The 22,533-nt window shown below is 35.3% G+C and overlaps 1 protein-coding gene and 1 long non-coding RNA gene across 7 annotated transcripts in view; one reads left to right on the top strand and one right to left on the bottom strand.

Annotated features, from left to right (window-relative positions):
* The window catches only part of LOC148125596 (uncharacterized), a 58,125-nt gene extending 40,162 nt beyond the window's left edge, over positions 1–17,963 (top strand). The window contains exons 2-3 of one of the 2 annotated variants that reach the window (XR_015743827.1): positions 10,864–10,948; positions 17,250–17,963. This is a non-coding gene — a long non-coding RNA (uncharacterized LOC148125596). Of the gene's footprint in view, positions 1–10,863; positions 10,949–15,213; positions 15,375–17,249 lie in introns of those variants that run through there. The other variant, XR_015743828.1, reaches the window with a different exon arrangement.
* The window catches only part of SYT1 (synaptotagmin 1), a 316,367-nt gene that overhangs the window by 145,097 nt on the left and 148,737 nt on the right, over positions 1–22,533 (bottom strand). The window lies entirely within an intron of this gene.

Below are 22,533 nucleotides of genomic sequence, written 5' to 3'. Positions count from 1 at the left end.
TTATTCTCTTTTATTGTTATGCAGTGAGCGGTCAACCATATACCTAAATATTTAATTTTCTTTGTTGTTTGTAGTCCCATTACTGTTTCTAATTCTATTTTTTGTAATTCCATTAAATTTTTAGTTAAAAGTTTTGTTTTTTGTCTATTAATTTTAAGGCCTGATAGTTCCCCATATCTTTCCAATTCTCTAATTATCTCTCCCTGTCTTTATGGGTCTTCGGTAAAAAAATACCAGGTCATCCACAAAGACTTGTAATTTATATTCTTTGTTCTTGACTCTAGTTCCTTTTATTTCTGGGTTCTGTCTAATTCAACTTAGTGGACTCTCTAGCGACAAGATAAAAAGCAGAGGTGACAGAGGACAGCCTTGCCTTACTCCTTTCCTTATTTTGAAACTCTGAGTATTTTCTCCATTTACTATAATGTCGCCTTCTGGGTAGAACATATTGTTTTTATTATGTTCTCAAATTTATTTCCTAGTTTCATAATATAAATTTGGTGTATCATGAATTTCCAATTTAAATTATCAAATGCCTTCTAGGCATACAGAAAAACAAGGGCCACCTGTTCCTTAGGACGCGTCTCATAGTATTCCAGGATGTCTAGCACTATCCTTATGTTGTTTCTAATGTGTCTACATGGTAAGAATCCATTTTGGTCGGAATGAACATATTCATACAATACTTTTTTCAGTCTGGTTGCTATTATAGTCACAAATATTTTATAATCAGCATTCAGTAATGATATTGGTGTGTAATTTTGGATTAATCTATTATCTGTGCCCTTCTTTGGGATTAGCAAGATATATGTTTCCCTCCATGATTCTGGCATTTTGGCTTCTGCCAAGATTTTATAGTATACATCTAACATCAATGGTCCTTTTTGCTTGTCCATCGTCTTGTATAATTCTCCTGGGAGACCATCTGGCCCTGGCATTTTATTGTTTTTCTGATTCCTAATGGCTTGTTTCAATTCTGTAATAGTTATTTCTTTAGCTGGGTTTTTCCTTAAATCTTCCGCTATTGATGGACTCCCTTGCTCTTTCAAATACTCTCCTATCTTTTCTTCATCTACCTCCTCACATTCATATAAATTCTCAAAATACTGGTATGCAATCTTTTTTCCCCTTCTATTGTAGGTTGGTGGTCTCCATCCTCATCTTGTAATTGATGTATTGTTCTTTTCTCTCTCTCTTCTTTGAGTCTGTACTAAAGCCATCTTCCCGGTTTGTTTGCTTGTTCAAAAAATGTTTGTTTGGCTGCCTTTAAGTTTTTCACCATTTCTTTCTGTTCTACTATGTTGAGTTTATGTTGAATTAAGGTCAATTGTTCTCTAAGTTTAGTATTTTGTGATGTTTTTTGCAACTGAATTTCTAAATTTTTCATTGCTTCCTGCAGGGTATTTTGTTGGATCCATCTTCCTTTATTTCTTTTAGCTGTATAGGATATCATAATCCCACGCATATAGGCCTTCATAGTATCCCACAAATTTTGTGTAAATGTGTATTGTCTATTATTTTCATTAAAAATTAATGCTAATTCTTCTCTGAATTTTAGATTAAAGTCTTTATATTTTAGTATTTGTGTATTTAAAGTCCATCTTCATCTTGGGTTTTTTTCGGCCCCTCCAGGTTATTGTGTCTATCAGCCTCCTGTGTTGTAATGACCTGGGTAATGGGCTGTGTGATGACCTTCTGAGTGCTATTGTTTTGACATCCTGGGTCTTGTGCTGTAATCTCCTGGGTCTTAATGACCGGGGTCATGGGCTGTGTGGTGATCTTCTGAGTTCTATTGTTGTGGCATCCTGGGTCTTGTGTTGTAATCTCCTGGGTCGTTGGCTGTGTTGCAACATCCTGAGGTTTTGTGGTGTAACCTCCTGAGTTCTGTGATCTGATATCCTGAGTGGGTAGCTATGATGTGATGTTACAACACAAGAGGTTGATAGGCACATAGCCAATATCTCAGCCATACATGTTCTTATGAAAAAGCCAGCAAATCTGCAAACATCAACTCCATCAACCAATCAAGAAATGACAACACAGCCAACCTCCCCACCAGTATATATAGAGAGACAGCAGCTCCAATCATGATTTGCTTGCACATGCATGAAGCTGAAAGCACCAGCCTGAAGATGGGGAGTGGGACCTTCTCGAAACGTTGCCAAGATGTTCTCAATCTTACACAGGAAAAGACCTGAACATGCCAAGACCTACATACCTGTACCCGTGAAAATCTACAAACACAAACACACACACACACGTGTGTGTGTGTGTGTGTGTGTGTGTGTGTGTATGAGCAGTGTTGGTGAACCTATGGTATGCATGCCGAAAGTGGCATGTGGAGCCATTTCTCTGGGCATGCCAGATGTTGTCCATTGCTTTTCCAGGTTCCAGTGCATGCATGCACACCAGCCAGCTGGTCTTCACATGCAGGAGCACTGGAAATTGGAAGAGCAGCTCCCTTCATGCATGCATGTGTGTCAGAAACCAGAAGATCAGGTGGCCGGTGCTCATGCGTGTGCTGGAAACCAGAAACTCAGCTTCCTAGTGCATCCATGTGCACCGGGGAGCTGCTCTTCCGGTTTCCAGCATGCATGTTCCCGTTTTGGCACTTGGTGCCAAAAATTTCACCAACACTGTATTAGAGTAAGAAAACAGAATCTAAAACTATTAATATCTGTTTGTTATTCTTATTGGATGTGGATTTGACAAAATTTATTTTTATGTACCCAGAGATTTTTTTCCCTTTCTTTCCTGATGTGCTGGGAATACTTTTTCCTTCATACAATTTATGTCAAAGCCAGATACATGTTTAATTGAATGACTGGAAAATAATCAACTGGCCATGTGTTTTGTGCAAGCTATCCCCAGGTCATTCATGATCTCCATTGTAATTATTTCTAAATTAAACATAATTTAAACAAAAAAGTATATTACTCTAACTTTGGAATGATACCCACATGGAACTTGCTGGGTTACACCGATCAACATAAAACAGCATTTTTCCAAATGCTTTCAATGAAGTGATTTATTACACCAAATTTATATTATGTGGAGTCCTTGATGTTCTCTGAATTTAGTTGTTTTCTTGCAGACATTTCATTACCAAACTAAGTAATATCATTATTTATATTTTGGAATCTTTAAATTATACAGTTCCTTTAATACAACATATTTTAAAATATTTTTATTGCTATTTTGTATTTTCTTTTTAAGTATTATCAATAATTCATACATGTATCATAATTTAGTTTTACTATTCTGAGGTATGTTTGAGTTATACTTTAAGTATTACTAACAGTGAAAGTACTGGGAAAAGCTTTTTTATGGAGTAATAAAATACATAACAAATTTAGATAATAGAGAAAAAGACTATTTGTCACATATATAAATAGTCTCAAGCCTTTCCTTTTTGTATGGTTCCTGTTGGAAATTGCTACTTCCAACAAATTTCTATAGAGGTAACTCTTTTTCAATTTTTCATAGATGAAGGGGTATGTCTGAATGATGCCTTCATCTCTGCATTTCAGCAATATGGAGCCACAGATATTATAATTACCAGTCAAATTATATTGGTTGTCTTAATGATTTTTTTGTTGTGGACCATATTCATACTGGATACTTTTTATTTTATTATGCATATTGCATATGGAGTCCCAAGAATTATCAGTTTGTATTCACATACAATTCCTGAGATGTTTTATTATATTTTGGATGACTTAATAATTGATGACTTAGTATATGTATAATAAATGATTGAAATAACGATACTGTACATAGTAATGCAACCTGTGCCAGAAAAGCTGAGTATGGGTATACTACAGTAAGAACTTTCATATGTAATGCAATGCTTATAATGGCTAAAACACCCCAAAGGCAAAACAATTCATACTGTAATAGTAATATGTTTATTCCATGATTTTGAATGACCAGTTGCTTAAAAATGTTACATTTGGATATTGTACTTTGGATATATAGCTCTCTATAAGAATCTGAATTACTCATAGACAAAGCAAATTGGTGGTAGATAAGAGTCAAGGGAATTCAAGGTGGGCTGGACTAAGAGCTGCAAAGGGACTCATGATTGATGATGTGATTGACCACTCTCTTGGGCCTGGCCATCTCTTACAGAAATCACACATTAATGTTTATTTTTTGGGTGACTGCATTACCACAATAAGGTCTAGAATGCAAGACTTTTAGAAGCCTAAAAAAATACTACAAGGAAGTCAATTGAGAAAATTGTTCATTATGAAATTACAAAAACCTTAACAAAGCCTGTTTCTATATGAACCAGTTTCAAGTTAGATAATTGTTTATAATGTGCTTTTGTAAAAGACTGCAATCCATAATATGTAATCAACATTTTTCATCCTAATCAATATTATTAAAATCAAATTTATTTAAAAAATAATTATTTCGGTTATAATAATCCCAAAGTATGAATAGTAATATAAAAGAGGGCAAATTCAGTATTTAGAAGCTGCTGTTAAAACAATGAATACAATCAAATGTTTTCAAATAGGAAAACCCATAGTATGGATAGTCATCTTACTTAATTGCTACAGTACAAGACACATAGTTCTTTACTCCAATATTAACAGAGATGTATAATTTTCCCTTAAAGGAACTTTATCCAAACCTTTTATTAAATGCTATGTAAATGCAATTTCAAAGGCAGGTAAAGATCCCATTAAGGCAGATGTATTTTTGTTATATATTTTATATAAAAATGTTATCACAATATGAAGAAATATTGTATTGAACATAGAAGTAGCAGAAAATGTTATTCTTCAATGTTGGAAAGACAGATTTACAATCTTGGATCACTGAAATGTATTTGCTTGCAGTTTATGAGTTGGCTCTCTATCAAAGTATAACAATACTGATCAGTATTAGTTCTTTTATTAGGATTTAATGATGTGTTTAAAAAGTAGACTGACAGATTTGCTATATGTAATATAAATCAATTACTTCTGATTTTGCATTTTACCATTTTTTATCATTCATTTCTTCAATCTTTGTATATTAAACATATATAATTCTTATAGCTAAAAAAAGGAAAAATATTTAGATGACTTGAAGTTGCAATTTAAAACATGACCCAGCTAACAGTTTGATGATATCTTTCTATATTGGATAGACTATGTATCGCAACAATAATGGCTGAATAATCAGGGATCGGTTTCTACCGGTTCTGTCTATCTCTGTAGAACCGGTAGCTCTGAAGAGCAGCAGACATCGAACCGGTTCTATATCTGCTGTTGTTTTTGCCAACCCGGGCTCCTACCTGACTTTTATTTCCTGATTTTTTCAACTTCAGCTGCCGTGCAAGGCACAGCTGCAGTTAAAAAAGCAGGAAAAAAGGGCTTTTTGAAAGGCTGCTTCTCTGCATGCAGCATGCGGATAACGATTTACAGGCATGTGCCGGCAGCGTACAGGGAAGAACATCATAAATCACTGAACCTCGTAAATGACCCAACACGTATTTAATCCTGTCAGATCCCACCCCTGTGAATAATGCTATAAATTGCTACTGTGAATAGCCATTTGTCACTTCTGGTTCGGTTTTTAAAACAATGATGTTTTAAGTCTGCATCTGTAGGATCACAGAACTTCTCCCTTATTACTAATCAATATTGTGCAGCAGGTGAACTCTAAGTTTTTAATTAATTTCATATCAAAATTCTTGCACATTTTTTAATTGTTCTAGCACAAATTATATGTAATTAACGAACTTTCTTTTTTACTTAATCCAGTGAAAAAAAGTTATTTATTCTTAGCACATTTATCTTCCAATATGTTTCAGGATTCTTGATGACATTAAAATAACATTTTTTTAAGCAAGGATGTTCAGACTAAGACTATTTATGAAAGTATAAATAACTTTCAAGGGTGCAGTTATAATGGTTCTAATTTATTAGATGTTCCAAATGTTTTATTTTCCTTTTTACTGATCCTGTATTGCTGTAATTGGTTTTTTTTTTGTAACTTCATTGACAATCTGACATAAAAAATAACAACTCATAATAAAGATGGCTTGGAAGAAAATAATATTTTTGTCCATAATTTTTATTTCTTTTTCAAAATAGTAAAGAATAAACTGTGTAACAAGTAGAAGTCATTTTATACAATGATATTCCCCCCACAAACTTGGCTTCCTGATTCCACAAGATGTTTTAAATAACCCCAAAGGTTTCACTGAAAATTACTTTACAGGGTTGAAATGGAAGGGTGGGATTTACCTGAAATGGGACAAATGAATCTTATACCATCTGCATTAAGTTCCTTAATCTCTCTTCTTACAGGCTTAGAAGATATAGCCACAATGGTTATTACACCACTTGGCTTGCTTACAGCAGCTTATCAAGGGTTACACAAGGGAAAGGAAAGATCTGCTGCGCATGTTTTCTTTCTGTCATGATGATATCAGACCTCTAGAAAAAAGTAAACTTAATTATTCATAGTCCAGTTATAGGCAGACTTGTTGACTAGGTGTGAGCAATTCTGATAAAGCTTAAAGTCTCATGTTAGTGTTTTCAGCCTGCTAGAGTGGGATATGTGATCATCAGATTGGGTGTACTGCAGTTAAAATGTTGTATCCTTTTGGAAGTGCAATTAAGAGGTGCACCCCTTATCCCTCTCTAAAAAAGAAAGGAAGCCTGATAATTTTGGATCATAGGGATTCTCTGGAGGCTGTAAGGTTACTTTGGGAGTAACATGGCTGGGGTTCAATGCAGATTTGATTCCCAGCAGTAGAATAAGGGCTCTGAATATGATGTAAACTTGAGCACACAATAAATAATCTATGAGTGGAGGCTTCCGGTTTGAGCTTCTTCGGCGACAGACTGAAACCTCGTCTCTGCAAGGCTTCGATCCATGCTTGCCGCTGGAGCCGGCTGGTTTTGGGGCTAAGCCACCCCGTAGAGGTGGTGAAGAGGGGGGAGACTGCCTGCAGGGTTGAGGAGAGCCGCATCTCTCCTCCCCAGCTGGCCATTACTCCCTCTCCCAAAGGTGGTTGTAGCGGTGGTCAGAATTGGCCACCACAAAGAAGAACTTGACTTGAAAGGAATGTGCAGGAGGAAGATAAGAAGAGAATGTTTTGGGTCAAACAGCAAAAGCAACAAATAAGGTACCCTGGAATTTAAATTTAATAACATTGTTCCCAAAGAAGATTTTGAAGCTGTGAAGGAGAGAGAGAAGGGAAAGGATTAGTTTTTTTCTTCTTCCCTTCCTTATACTGACAGCTAAGAGACTTACGCAAGAAATTGAAAAAAATCCACTTTGACATTAATAGGCATCTAAGCTGAAAATAAAAGTCAAAGGGATAATAAAGATTTCTGGATATTTAAAAGTTTTTAAAAGCAGGAAAGGAGAAAAAAAAGAATAAAATGGCAGGATCTGGAAAAATGGGGAAGACTGCCTAGAACTAAGGAATGGAACTGTAACTAAAAGGAACTTACAGTGAAATTTCAACAAGATTCCTCAAAGATACATCTTAATTGAAACTTGGTAACAAAATAATAGAATCCCAGGAAGAGAAAGTGGAAAAAAGAAGCAGAAAGAAACAGCCTTGGATTATTTGGATTACTTGGTGATTTTTGGTTTTTGCATCTGAATGACTAAAATTAACTGGGTGGTTGTTTAAAAGTCTTTAAAATGGTATCACTCTTAGAAGAACTGAAAATGGAACTTAAAAAATGGAAAGAAGATGCACAAGAAGGGAGCGGTTCTTTTGGCTTCGTATTTCAATTCTTAGAAATGGAGATCTGGAACTATGAGAAACAACAAGAAATGCTTACAGAACAAGAAGATTGGGACAAAGAAGAAGCCATCTTTAATGATCAAATAATTTTAAGTGGGGGGGGGAGAAAAGGGGGGGAAGAGAGTAAAAGGTTTAAGACTAGAAAAAACAACCAAAAAAGAAGAAGAATTTGAAAGATAAGTATAATATTAGAAAGCAACAGAAGAGGGGATTACAGATGAGACAGTTAGAAGTAGAGAGACGAGGGAGTAAAAAGGGGAGGGAGAAGAAGAGGGAGAAGAAGTCAAGGAAAAGAAGTTGTAAAAGACAGAAACAAGAAATGGAGAAACAAGGAAAAGATATAAGGATTGTAACCATAACCTTGTTTAGAGATAATGGGTGAAAATTTAATTGCAAAAGGGATTCTGCAAAGGTACATAAGATAGCATTGTTATATTATAAACAGAAATAATTTTAGAAAATATGATTAAAATGATGGATAAAATATTTACTGTAATGTAGTTGAATGTTTGGTAATAAATAAATGAATTAAAATGATTGAGAGAATTAAATGGGAATATTTTTAATTATTAGTAATGATTTATAAAAATATAAGTGAGAAATATGGAAAAAAAAAGAATTAACTATGGAAAAAGTGTTCCCAAGGAAGTATGATATTTAATTGAAAAGAAATGTTAAAGATGTTAAGATTTTAATGCATATTAATGATAGAATTGAATTGGATGTTTGCTTTATTTACATATATATATAATTTTTTTCTTTTTAAGAATATAGTGTGTATTTTAAGAATGTACCAAGCAGAATTCGATTGGAAGTTATGTATTATATTGAATGCTATAATCTTAAAGGTATACACTGAAGCTTAAATAAGAGTTTGAATGGATAAAAATAAAAGATATAAAGGTATCATACTCCAACTGGTAACTACAGAGAAAAAATGTTTAATAAGAAAAGATAATATGAAATTGAAACAGGACAGACAAAAGTATAAATATAATGATTTGATTGAGATGAGATAATTAAAATTAAGTTGAGAAAATTAAAAGAGGGGAAAAACTATGTAGAAAATATAAAACGGTAATAAGATATGGAATAGAACATAAAAATGAGCATGAAATTGAGTTTGGTGTCTGTATGAAGATGTGATAACCTGGGACCATGCTATTTTCAAAAAAGAAGTTTTATTTGTATTTTGTTTTTGTGAAAACCCAAATAAAACTTTCAAATAAATAAATAATCTATGAGTCTTTGACTAGAGTTGGCAAAAAGAGCAAACTCTGATAGCTTTATTCATGAAATGAGGAGAAAGAATGACACTTGTTTTCTTCATCCAGATTTATTGTTCTCTATGGCTTTATGCTGGGTGTCTTCATTTCTAAAACCCACTGAAACTTTACGTGAATATCCTAAAGTCCTAAAAAGCCCATAAAGCTTTTCCTTTTCAGCAGGTACACTTCCAGAGATTGTAGAATTTAATTTAGCTTGTAATTCAGGTGTGTTTCAGCCGATTTATTCAAGGTTGCCGATTTATTCTTTGGGGTTTTTTTGGGGGGGGGGAGCTATTATTTAAAATATTTTTTAGGGATTGGCCCTTATTTACTGTGATGAGAATTATATTTAAGATGAGAAGCAAATTAGATAATGAAATATAAAAACAACAGGTAAAAAAGAATTCATAAAAATGTTCAAATCTTGACTAAAAGTAACATATATCGAGACCTTTGTGGTCCCTGAGTTTGACTGTTTGCTTGCAGAAGTTTCATTACCTGACTAGGTAATATTGATCATGTTACCCAGTAAAAAAAAAATGAAGCTCAGAGACCACCAAGGACTCCTCAGCTCAACCCTGAATTATATATGTTCTCTTCTATTGGAGTAGCATATATAGTTTTGTGGGAAATTATGTTTTCAAGTGTAACATCAGGCAATATAAGTAATACTTCAATTTGGCTATGGTAATGATATCATTTGTCACTAGGTTATATTTTTAGTACAAGGACCAGCAATCTAAATATTCTGACATTTCAGACATGTGCTTCCATCAAAGACTGTCATCTGTTCTATGCATATGGACTTGGATCCAAACAGGTTACCATCAGTGCAATGAATGAAAAGGGCAGCTTTGTTAGCTGTAAGAACATTAAGATACTTATTATGGATGTAGAACTCATGATCTCATTTTGTTCTCTTTGCTGCCTTATATTTAATACGCTGTATCATCTATGAACTATTTTTGGATATTTGTTATTAAATCTATTAAGAGGCAGAATTGTCAGAATTTTTTAAAACAACTGTGAAAGGTTTATTACAAAGTATATATTTGAAAAAGCTAAATAAAAAATAATGCTATAGTAGCTATCCTCAGTATAAAGTTTGGTCCACTCTGACTTATCTGATGATTTTTAAAAGAATACCAGAGTCATTTAAGTCAATGTTTCTCAACCTTGGCAACTTTAAGATGTATGGGCTTTAACACCTAGAATCCCTACTTAATTCTGGGGAATTCATGAGGAATTCTGGAAGTTAAAGTCCACATACCTTAGGTTTGCCAAGAATTTAAATCACTTGATGAAATGTTAATAAATACTGTATTTGACAGCTATTGGATTAGAATAATGTTTAAAGTTGTGCTGAAAGGGTTTAGTCTTTAAGGAAAAGTAGAAGCAATTAATATATATTTCATCATGAGATCAAATGAAAATCTGTGATTATAATATTGTGGTTGATTCAGTATGTGGTCCAGATTAGGCAAAAAGTAAGCTGGATCTTCTAGATCTACTGAGGTAGGTGAGGTAGTATTTTGTATTGTGTTATTCACAGTATAGTATTATTATCCTCCAAACTGCAGATAAATGGCAGCAAGTTACCTAGTGAAGTACTTCCATATTCATCTACTAGTCTCTCAGCCGTGAACATCATAGCAACTTTGGTTTTTATTTTGTTTTTCTTTTTTTGTGCAATGAATCATGAAGTTTGAAGCTATTTGGGTTGTAAAGATAACCTTTGCAAAATTCTATCAACATGCATACTGGGAACTATATCATGTGAAATAACCAGAAATATGCAATCTCATTATTCTTCTTATTGTATTTGCTCAGTGTGAAAGAAAAGGCTGCTGGTGAACAATTGGAGGTACCTGTGCTGCTTTCCTCTGCTCCTATTTAAGCTGCAACCTTGAAAAAGGTGGGAGAAGAGAAAACAGGTTGTGTGTAAAACAACAAAGAAGAAATCCCAGAGAGGGAGAGGATACAAAGAGATCAGAGTCTGTAATCGTAAAGCACTGTTCTATGCTAATAATAGTTGTTGTAATTGCAGTATTAATAATTGCAAGAGAAATAGTATAATGTAGCATAGAAGCATAAGTAATAGTACAGAATGTAATAGTAATATAGCATACAGAACACTGTAAAGTATCAATAATAATAGAAACAATATAGTATAAGACACTAAAAAAAAAAGAATTTGCATAAATATATTTCATTTGTACTTTGGGTATTTTTTCAAATAAAAAAACCATGTCCCTAACTCTCATATGGAGACATAAAAATCCAATTGCATAGGGTTCAGTGCTTTTGATGGATCTTTTGAGCTTCAGTCAAATCAAATTGGGTACACTCTAAAAAGAACCTGTGACACTCGGGAACTAATATTGTGAACTCTTTGAAGTTAAAGTAAAATGCAAAGGATGGACGCTAATCAATACCATCTCCATGGAGCTAGCCAGCACCAATATTCCATTAGCTGAAAATACACTAGATAGAAAATTGTTGCCAAAATGCTGGCACAATCACAAGAACAAACTGTAAAGGAACAGCTAGATCTTTTTTTTAATTCATAGGGCTGTAGAAAAACAAATATCACAAGTCAGATAGGTCATAGCTTGCCATTTCTAGTGTCATTTATTTGAAATAAAAGATACAACTTCAATGCAGCTAAAAAACTGGAAGCATTATTTTGTTTTATTTTCATGTAATGTGTTAGAAAAATCAAAAGATACATAGATTAATGATCTTGCCTGAAAAATCTTGAGAGGTACTCGATGTTATTATGGGCAGACTATTTTATTTTGTGTTACATTGTGCTGCAGTTTACTGAAAAGAAACCTTTCAGAACAAAAATAGTTCAATGAAATGCAACTGTAATTCAGAAAAGAACACAAACACAAGTGAAGACCAGCACAAAACTATGGTGGTGCATACAGAATCCTGGTAATTTTGAGGTATCTTTGTTTACTTATGATTTCAATGCTAACCCTTAAATAACTCAGCTGATTACAAAGATGAAAATGAAATATTTTTTTACAATTCAATCCTACGCATGTCCGCTTACATCAGAAACAAGTTTCATTAACATAGAAGCAGAAACAGATCATTTTGATTTGATGATTTTATTTGTTTGACATAAAAACTTTCTTAGAAATTTCTGAAGATTTTGGGTTTACCCCAAATTTTATAATCTGGATTTGCACATTTAATTAATTCCTTAAACCATGTATGATTATTAATAGTATTAAATCCTTTTGGTTTAATATTATGCCACACTACGTGATCAGGATAATGTCTTTGTTTTTAAAAAATGCCTCAAGAGTCTTGTGCTCTCAGAATATTAAAGGAACTACAATAGTGAACAGAGATGTTTCTGCTTTCAGATAGAAAGTTATATGTCATAAATAAGCCAAAACCTTTAATTTCCCATTGCATTTTACTACTATGTGAGTTTGGTATCCTGTCTTGTTCACTCCATAAATTGAAGAAAGTCAGACTTAATGCCATTCTTAGATATATAAAGTTTGAGCCTTTTCTGCCTTTATTTTTCTACAAAGATTCTTGGATAGCTTTCCAAATTGAATTTATGCGTGATTTTGACATAAATGAAAGAATACCCCAATATAGACAAATTATATTGGGGTAAATATATATTTTTTTCAAGTGAATTTAACTCATCATATATATTGTATACTTTCACACATTTCATTCTATTTATGGTTAATTAAGTAATTTTGTTGGGAAGGAATCCCTTAAGATTATATAAAAACTTACTGCTTTTTATTGTTTTTATTGTAATAAAATGTTTTCAAAGTTTTAATGGTACTATATATTTTGAATTATGAGCCACCCAGAGTTGTTTGCTGAAATGTTCAGCTATAGAAATCAAATAAAGAAATAACATACCGTGTTTCTCCAACAGTACGGCCTCCACCAATAGGAAGGCCCAGCATGTTTTATTGGCATAAAATCAAATTAAGCCCCTCCCCCCAAATTTAGGCCTATTTTAAAACATGCAAAATAAGGGGGAAGGGTGGGGGGACTTGCCATTGTCTTTAAATTTTAATTGTCTTTAATTTTTAATTGAACTAAAGGCTTCAGAATTTAGAACCTCTTTGAATTCAACTTGAAAGCTTAGAAATGTACAATTACTATATTCTGATCATAAAATGAAATGCAAAACAACTTTATATTTCATTTTTGTATATCATCTCAAAAGAAATTTAATAAAAACTGATGTAATAATTTTGCTGTTGGGAATGCCATTCAGAAATGGAAATATATATCTGCATGAACTTTACTGTCACTGCCATATTTTCAGTTGAAATCCATAGGATTTTAACCCAAAGTTAGAGCAAACATTGTTAATAATATTTTGTATGAGACCCTAACTCTAATCTGTCAGAAACCCTAAATTTCTGACAAAAGATGACAACTCTGGAAAAATAATGTATTAGTTTTGTTACTAAGATAATTTTAAAGATCTTTCTCTTTTTTTGTTCTCCTATTTATTTTCTCTTTTGATAAATTACATATTGTTTGATAACTATTTCTCCCCCCCCCCCCTTTTATTAGTCTGATGCTATAAAAATGTTTAGGAAAAACACTTTTAACTGTGCTTCATGTTTTGTGATTCTGCTGTAGGGTGAGGGAGGGAGGGAGGGAGAGAGAGAGAGAGATATCCTCCCTTAGGCATGAAAGTTCTCCCTCTCTGTATGTATACATTTAAGCATTCAAAAGGAGAAATAGCAACCTCTAGCACTATATTTATAAGAATGCTTTTGAACCCAAAAGATATTCTTAGAAAGGAAGAATGATGGATAGGTGCAACCTAGTATTTGTTAAATATGTGTCCGCTTTCTTGAGATAAAGCGACAAGTGGAATTGGAAGCAATATCAAAAAGCAATCTGATGTTTGGCACTTGAACTCTATATTTTAGCAGCTGCTATCTCCATGACAGCCATTTTCATAAGAAAACCTAAAACAAATCTCAAAATTACAAATATGCTCCCCCAGCAAAAAAAAAAAAAATTGAGAACCCCTGATTTGGTTAATATATGTACTTATACATGAAAGCACTGCAAGGTGGTGCAGTGATTAGAATGCAGTACTTCAGGCTACTTCTTCTGACTGCCGGCTGCCAGCAGTTTGGCAGTTCAGGTCTCACAGGCTCAGGGTAGATTCAGTCTTCCATCCTTCCAAGGTGGGTAAAATGAGGACCCAGATTATTGGATGCAATATCCTGACTCTGTAAACTGTTTAGAGAGGGCTGTAAAGCATTGCGCAGCGATATATAAGGTAAGCCTAAGTGCTATTGCTATCTGCATACTTACATACAAATTAAATATTTATGGCATAGAACTTTTTAAAATGAAATGCTCTGTGCAACATGAAAGTTCCATATATACAAAACTTGTTATCATTACCGCAAGAAAGTACTGATCATATTATTTGGGACTGTGCTTGGTCTCCTTAGCACCATGTGTAAAACATATACATACTGTATGTCAGATCTTAGTTGAGAGTAGAGATTCAATTTTCTCAAAAAACCCCCAAAACTAAGTTATAGTATTTGGTGCGTAATGGAAAACTTCAAAGCCTGTTCCACTTTACAATCCTTTTGATGGCAGGTTATATCCTGTATATTCCATTTCTTGGCCTTTTCCACTAATGATATCTGTATTAAAAGAGAAATTGTATTTCTCCAGGCTTTGTCCCCTTTTTCTAACTGCTGCTCAGGGAGCTGTCCTTGCAATGCATTATTTCAAAAAATTATATCTTCCGATGGCTAATTATCAATAACTCACAGTGAATTTTTAGGAAGATAATATAAAGTCAGCTTTATAAAGGGTTCATGAGAGGATTGGTAAGGACATTTGTGCTTTGTCTGATCTGAATCTGTACAGAAGCCTCAGTGTGAGTCAGTGAAAGTAGTATTTTTAGAAATAAAATTTTGATTTATTTATCCAGATTCAGGAAGCAATCATGATGGTCATAAGAAAATTCAAAAATCACTGATGTCTCTAGGTTAGGTTGCACATCAGAAAATGGCATAAAGAAAAGAAATAGAGGAAAAATTGGGGGGAAAAAGATGAGCATAAAGCCATCAAATCAGACGAATTAAATTTTAAAGGGTTTTCATTTTCCCATTTTCCTAAAGTTCTTTTGTTTCTACACTGCAGCTGGTGGTGGAAGGCAGGACTGCAAGACTAACAGTTGGACTTTGGTTTTTCCTGCTGCGTTTGGCTGCTCCAGGCTTCCCAGGCTCCAGAGATCAATGTGGAGGTTTCCAGATCGTCTTACTTGAGCTGATATCCAGATTTCAGTTGTATGTCTTGGGGTGGGGTGGGGAGTGGTACAGTGATGAAATCCCTGCAAACAAATGACCAAGCTCAGAGAACATAAAAAAACTCCACAGTTCAACCCTGAACTGCACATATTCTATTCTGTTGGTAAAATCCTACAGAGACTTGGCCTCCCTGAGACTGCCAGGTGTTTGGGAAGATACAGCACAGGGTGGCGGAGTTCCCAGTGGGGTGGGGTGGGCTATTGGATATTTGGTTGGGTTTGTATGAGATGGGTAGGGAAATGTAATGATATCTGTGGATGACATTGAAGGATGAAAGAAAGATATGCTGCCTAGGAAATACTCAGATAAGGGGGACAGAATCACAGTGGCTTAATGGTCAGATGAACAAAGTTGATCAGGCAGTTAAAAATGACTGTGGTCCTATACTTTCCGATATGTAAGATTCTATGAATGTAGCATTAATTATCACCCTGTGTCTAATCTTCCTTCTTTGGAAGGTTGTTGAGGAGTTGGTTGGTCTGCAATTGATGAGAATCTTGGAAGAAGCAGGTAAACAAGATTAATTTCACTCAGGTTTCATGTAGCTCAGAGATGGTTAAACCTGCTTACTGTCCTGGACCTTGCATTGGGATGGTGGTTGATCAAATCCACCATAGTTTTTGTTTTTTATTATTTTATTCCTATTGTATTCTATTTTTATATTGTTGTTTTTATTGTATCCTATGCAGAGTATACAGAGGCAGCAAGAGTCAGATGGTACCTAAATTAATCAAATTAAATTGAATGTTTGTTGTTTCATTATGTAACTATAATATGTATACATTTTTCTATGCATTTTTCTTAAGATTCACAATTTTGCAAATATGTTTCTTACCATATATATATATTTGTAAGCAATTCTTCCCAGTAGGTGTTTTTAAGTGCAAACTTTTGTGAATAATAATTTAGAAAAATAAGAATATGTTGATAGGTGGTTGTTTTATGATAGTGTAAGTTTAGGAAATATATAAAGTCTCTTATGATTAAGAATGAATACATTACATAAGAATGGAAATTTTAGCAGTTGAAATTCTTCTAACCCTGTTAATAGAGTAAGCAGCACTACAAGTACAGAACACAAAATACTGAACTTACAATAAAGATTGATGTGTAGTTTGGATGCAAATTCCAAGTTTCCTTTAACTTTAGACTTGAAAGATGGTTATCTCAGAGACAATATTTCAGATTACAGTAAAAAGTATTTAGTAGTTAGAATTAGGAAGCAAAATTTGATTTTATATAGGCTGTGAAAGTATATAATAATGTAAAACTATACAACAATCACTTAATGAATTTAATTAGTAAATTAGTAAAAATACTTATCAATATGGCAGGAGAGGGATTATATCAATACTTCAAAGAATGATGAAAAAAATGAATTTTAGTTTATTTTGTTTGGGAATCTATAAATCATTTGATAAAGTGCAGTAATTTCTTCTGAAAAGTATGATAGCTATGGAGCTCAGCTTTAGAATCTGCTTTGAATAGTAGAGTCCTAATAGTAGAGTCCTACAATGTTATTAAGCATGTATAGAATTATAATTGGTCCCAAGCAAGAGAATCCTTATGTCAGTTGTGTATAAAAATTTGAATATAATTCAGCTTTTTCTTCGTGAGTAAAAGCAGGAGAATTTTTTTTCTCAAAGGCAAGGATTAAAGAATGCATAAACCCAGACAAAGAATTTCACTGTACTTTAATCTGAAAACAGCCCTGTTTATACAATGATATGTCCTTATCCTCCTCCCCCAGATTAAATCCAGGATTATCATGAAGCATGACATGTGCATGTTATGAAATAGCATTACTCTGTCTAACTTCTGTGTGTTGATGTGTAAAAGAGAGATTACCTTTCTCACTTCTTATCCCAGCAGGTGACCTGTATCATCAGAACAGAACCAGCAGGGCTGTCTATTCAATATGCCTGCAGTGGCCTGTAAAAATCTCTGGACTCAGTGCTTTAGTCTACAAAAAGGTACACTCCTTCCTCATCTAAATACTAAGAATGAGTCATTTGCAATTGTTTTTTTTCCAGTTGAGTATTTAGGCTTTAGTTTTAATAGCTGTTTGACAACTGAAGACATAATGTTCCAGAAGAAAAGAAAGAAACACAATACATCGGGTTTTATGGCACTCTCATTAGAGTGTCTAATCAGCTACACACAGGAACTCTTCAAACAGATCTGAGGTAATGTGTGGCACAGCCAGATAATTTTGACAAAGTTCAGTTCTCTAATATTTGCAATTAAACCATCAGCACTAAAGGGGAAAACACAAATGTGCTGTTATTGCATGCAAAGGAGACTTCATTTGGTCAATACTAAGCTGTTTTCTACATAAGTGTGGTACAAAGGGTCAAGTAGGAAATGGAAACCAACGGATCCAATCAGCTCCTACATATGTAATAAAATCCAGTATTAGCAAGTAGCAGAGGAACAAAGCAGTCATCTCATCAACATGTCTGCCTCACTAGATCTGTGTGATTAATCCCAAATGGACGTCAACAGGGATTTAGTGTAAATGGAATAGAAGGCTATTCCTGAGAAAGAGGCTATTTATATGTATTTCTAAAGTCCCTATTTTTTTTAAACATCAGCAATAAACTTCTAATTAATATTGAAAGTCTGATAGTTCTTTCAGGATTATTCATAAAATAGGATAGAACAAAAATATGAATTAGCAATTGACATTCTTGTTATCTAGTAAAAGAAGTCTGCAATTCTTTTTCTAAATTTCATTGTTGCATCATCTCTGTATTTTAAATTATTTTCAAATGACAAATAATTTGCAATAAAATTTTTATGATGCTTGTATATAAAAACAAAAATTTTAATGATAGAGTTGGTGAAATGCTAAATAAGCTTTAAAAAAAACAAATTAGCATAATAAGATTACACTGAGTTATTTAGCCATCACAAGAGACATTCTATCTTGTCTTAGTATTCAATGTTTTCAAGCTGTAATTAGGAGTTTAATTTAAATGTATCCTTTCATCAGTGAAAGTTTCTATCTATACCTAGAAAAGCTCTGAATCTAGTACAAGTAGTCCTTGATTTACAAATGTAATGGAACCCTGAAGCTGACCTGACTGAAGCCATTTTTGATCATTTCAGTGTTGCCACACTGGAGTTGAGGGATAGGGAGGGGGGATTTGAAATTGAGGGGATTCCATAACCAAAAGAAAATATTTTCTCTCGGGGACCAAGGGCATGCACACACCTGGTCAGAGGAAGGCAGAGTGATGCATCCTAGTTGCCAGACCACACCTTGATTGGACCATGTGACTGATTGTTTTGAGAAAGTAGAAAAACTTTTATTTTTAATTAGGTGAAAACCATGGGAGGCTTCAGAGTTGATTTTCACCAGATCTGTGATAGGTCATTATCATAATCATTGTAAAAATACATTCATCATAGCAATAGCACTTAGATTATATACTGCTTCATAATACTATACAGCCCTCTCTAAGCAGTTTACAGAGTCAGACTATTGTGCCCAACAATCTGGAACCTCATTTTACCAAGCTCAGAAGGATGGAAGGCTGAGTCAACCTTGAGCCAATCAGGATCGAACTCCTGGCAGGGGAATGCAGAGTTAGCCTACAATACAGCATGCTAACCATTCTAACCACTATGCTATCATAGCTCATAAAACATGTTTCATTTTTTATTTGAATTACATCATTTGAACAAGTAGAAAAAAATGATATGCTATTTGGGTAAAGGTGCTTGGGATAAAAACACTATTCTGTAAGAAAAAAATTCTACATGTTGCTGTTGCAAGTGATTTTTTTTTTAGATGAATAAATAGGAAGAAATCATTTATAGGGAACCTGATTATAATGCTCCACTTCTATTGTTGGATCAAGGCCATAGTCTTCATGTATGATATTTTGTCTTTTGTTAAGACAAAATATTATCAATCATTCTACAAAGGATTATCTAACTCTTGGGACATTCTGAATGCAGTATATTTGTTTATAAGCTGAGGAAAAAAAGCTAAGAAGAATCAGAAGATAAATTCAATAATAGACAGTAATCAGTCAAGTGCTAAAATGATAGAAGGAAACACCTTTTCTCAAGGAAGGCCAGCAAACAGAACTGTTTTGCAAAATTAGGTTGAATAACTAGAACATGGCAAAGTACTGCAAAATGTAAATTTATGTCGTAGGTTTTCCATGTGAAAATATACAGCTATTGTGTCTGCAATATCAAATAAATAAATAGAAAATCTGAATTGATAAGTAATATTATTTATTATTTATAAAAATGTAGCCACTATATATTGATCTAATAATTAAGAATATAGTAGGAATTTTTTATAATCAAATGTTTAGGCCATAGTCATCCATAATTAAAACTGGGCTTCAATATGTTTGAGACCAAGAAGCTGAATTCTTTTCTTGGAAACAGCAGTCAGGATGAGGTGATACAAAACAAACTTCAACTTCAAAGCTGACCTTCTGACAAAGCCACGTTTTCCACAAAAGGACAGTATAAAGGTTACATGGCCTTTGAATGTATATTCTCTACGAAGTTGAGCTCATTTCTGATCATTTAATAGACATGTCCATGGAATTTGGAAGTAATTTGACATTCCAGGATGTTTTGAAGTTCCCAGCCAGTATTTTGGATTGCAGCAGAATGCAAATTTAATAAACAAAAACTCTAGCCATGGGATTCCTAGTTGATTCTGCACAAGCGTTACCAAGGGTGAAATTCACTTTGCTTCCAAGCCCAAGGGCCATTATTTGCCAAGCCATAATTTCAGAACTGATGTGTGTATAAATATGTGTTTGGAAATTTGCATGCATATTCAGCACGAAGTTCCAAGTAACAGTTTGATAGGTATCTTAGATATATGAGGCTTGATCATTTTACCAAGACTTTTGGAATAGAGATTATTTTGCTAGAACACTGACAGACATAATACAATCTCATTTCAAAAACCAATACAGACTAAAAGAGGCGTTGGTAGATTACCAGTGAACGCCCTTTCTAGACACACTGCGATAGAGTCCAGCATTGGGTATAATTCCGCCCTCTTATGATGTGAGCTGAGTCTGCCACTATAAAAGGTTCACCTCTGCTGAGAGCCCTAGCTTTTCTGGCGAAGTATCTTGACAGACTAGGATTGTCTCTGGAATATAAACAAATAGAATGAGCATACAACCGCCCCCCTACCCGAGAATACTAGACCAGACGGCCACAGGGTGGGGCTGGACTCTATCGCAGTGTGTCTAGAAAAGGCATTCACTGGTAAGTCTACCAACGCCCCTTCTCCATCACGCTAGTCTAGAGTCCAGTATTGGGACATACCAAAGCCTGCATGCCTAAGGGAGGGACTTGGCTGGTCCTTTAATCCAACCCAGGAACCACCCGCTGGAGTACCCTTCATCCAAATGCAGCCTGTGCAGATGCAAAGGAGTCCAGCTGGTAATGTCGGATGAACGGGGAAGGCGAGGTCCATGTAGCAGCTCTACAAATTTCTTCGATTGGAACCTGCGTGGCCCAAGCTGCCAAAGTTGCTGTGCTCTGGTTAGAGTGTGCAGTCAATTTCTTGGGAGCTGGCAAGCCAAGAGTTTCATATGCAGTAGAAATGCATGCTCTGATCCACCTACTCAACATGGGAGATGAGGCCTTAGACCCCAAGGAGACAGGCTGAAAAGACACAAACATTGACCCAGTTTTGCAAAAAGGTGCAGTTTGTTTGATATAAATCCTGAGTGCCCTTTTCACGTCCAATGTATGCCACTGACGTTCCAATACATGTTGGGGTTTGGGACAAAGGTCAGGGAGAACAATGTCTTGAGCTCTGTGAAACCAAGAGTTAATTTTTGGTACAAATGAAGGGTCCAGATGCAAAACCACCCAGTTGTCATGAAACATACACAAATCTGGCCTTACCGAAAGGGCAGCTAATTCAGACACCCTCCTGGCTGACGTAATAGCCACCAAGAAGGATACCTTCAGAGTTAAAATACAGAGGCCTACTGTTCATAAAGGCTCAAAAGGAGGGCCCGAGAGGGCTTGGAGAACCTTAGGCAAGTCCCAAGTGGGAAATCTATGCACAGTGGGTGGTCGCAGATGTAAGGCTCCCCTCAGAAATCTGTGGATCGAAGGGTGGTGGGAGAGGGATGTGTACCTGTCCCATGAAATTACTGAAGCTAAGGCCACCACCTACCTGCGGAGGGTGTTAGGCATGAGGCCCTTGTCCAGCCTGTCCTGGAGAAAATGAAGGATCTCCGGAACAGATGCTGTAGAGGGTTTCTGGGCTCTCCCTGAGCATCAGTCACTGAGTTTCCTCCAGGTGGCACTGTAAAGTTGGGTTGTAAACTTTTTATGTGAAGCCTGTATTGTGTTAATTAACACTATCGGAAAGGTTGGCCTCCTTCAACAACTTCCACTCAACTGCCAAGCGGTCAACTGGAACCATTGGTGTTCTGGATGCAGAAGAGCCCCCTGACTGAGAGAGATCTGAGAGGCCGGGATTTTCCAAAGCCTCTGAACAGACAGGTTCACCAGGTCCACAAACCAGGGTCTTCTGGGCCAATATGGGGCCAGCAGAAGCAGCTCCGCCTTTTGCTCCAACATCTTCCGGATGACTGCCAGGATGATTGGAAGGTGGGGGGGAAGGCGTAGAGGAGACCTTGGGGCCATCTGCTCTGAAGTGCATTGGTTCCCTCCCCTCCCTGGGTTGGGAACCTGGAAGAAAAACTGTTTACCTGTGTGCTCTGGGGAGTGGCAAAGAGATCCACCTCTGGAGTTTCAAAAATGTGGAACAATTCTATGAACAGGGGAGGATGGAGTCTCCATTCCGAGTGGTCAACTTGAGATAGACTCAACCAGTCTGCCTGGGAGTTGTCGACTCCGTAAATATGGTCCGCCCCGAGAGACAGGAAGTTCCACTCATCTCCCCAGATGTTCCACCTCTCATATCAAACCCCTGGATCTGGTCCCTCCTTGCCTGTTGACATGAGCCTTGGCTGCTATATTGTCTGTCATGACTAGGACATGGGGCGCTGACACTAGGTTCCAGAAATTTCTCAGGGCAAGAAAAATATCCCTGAGCTCCAGGAGATTGATGGGAAGGGACCTGTCTGAAGATGGCCAGTGTGCTTGGGCCATCCAGCCCTGAGTATGTGCTCCCCATCCG

This window comes from Pseudonaja textilis, chromosome 5 (assembly GCF_049901715.1).
Source record: "Pseudonaja textilis isolate UNSWEBS1 chromosome 5, rPseTex1.2, whole genome shotgun sequence".
In the NCBI taxonomy this organism is placed as follows: domain Eukaryota; kingdom Metazoa; phylum Chordata; class Lepidosauria; order Squamata; family Elapidae; genus Pseudonaja; species Pseudonaja textilis.
The sequence above is the reverse complement of the archived record's forward strand: the minus strand, read 5'-3'. Positions and strand labels throughout refer to the sequence as shown.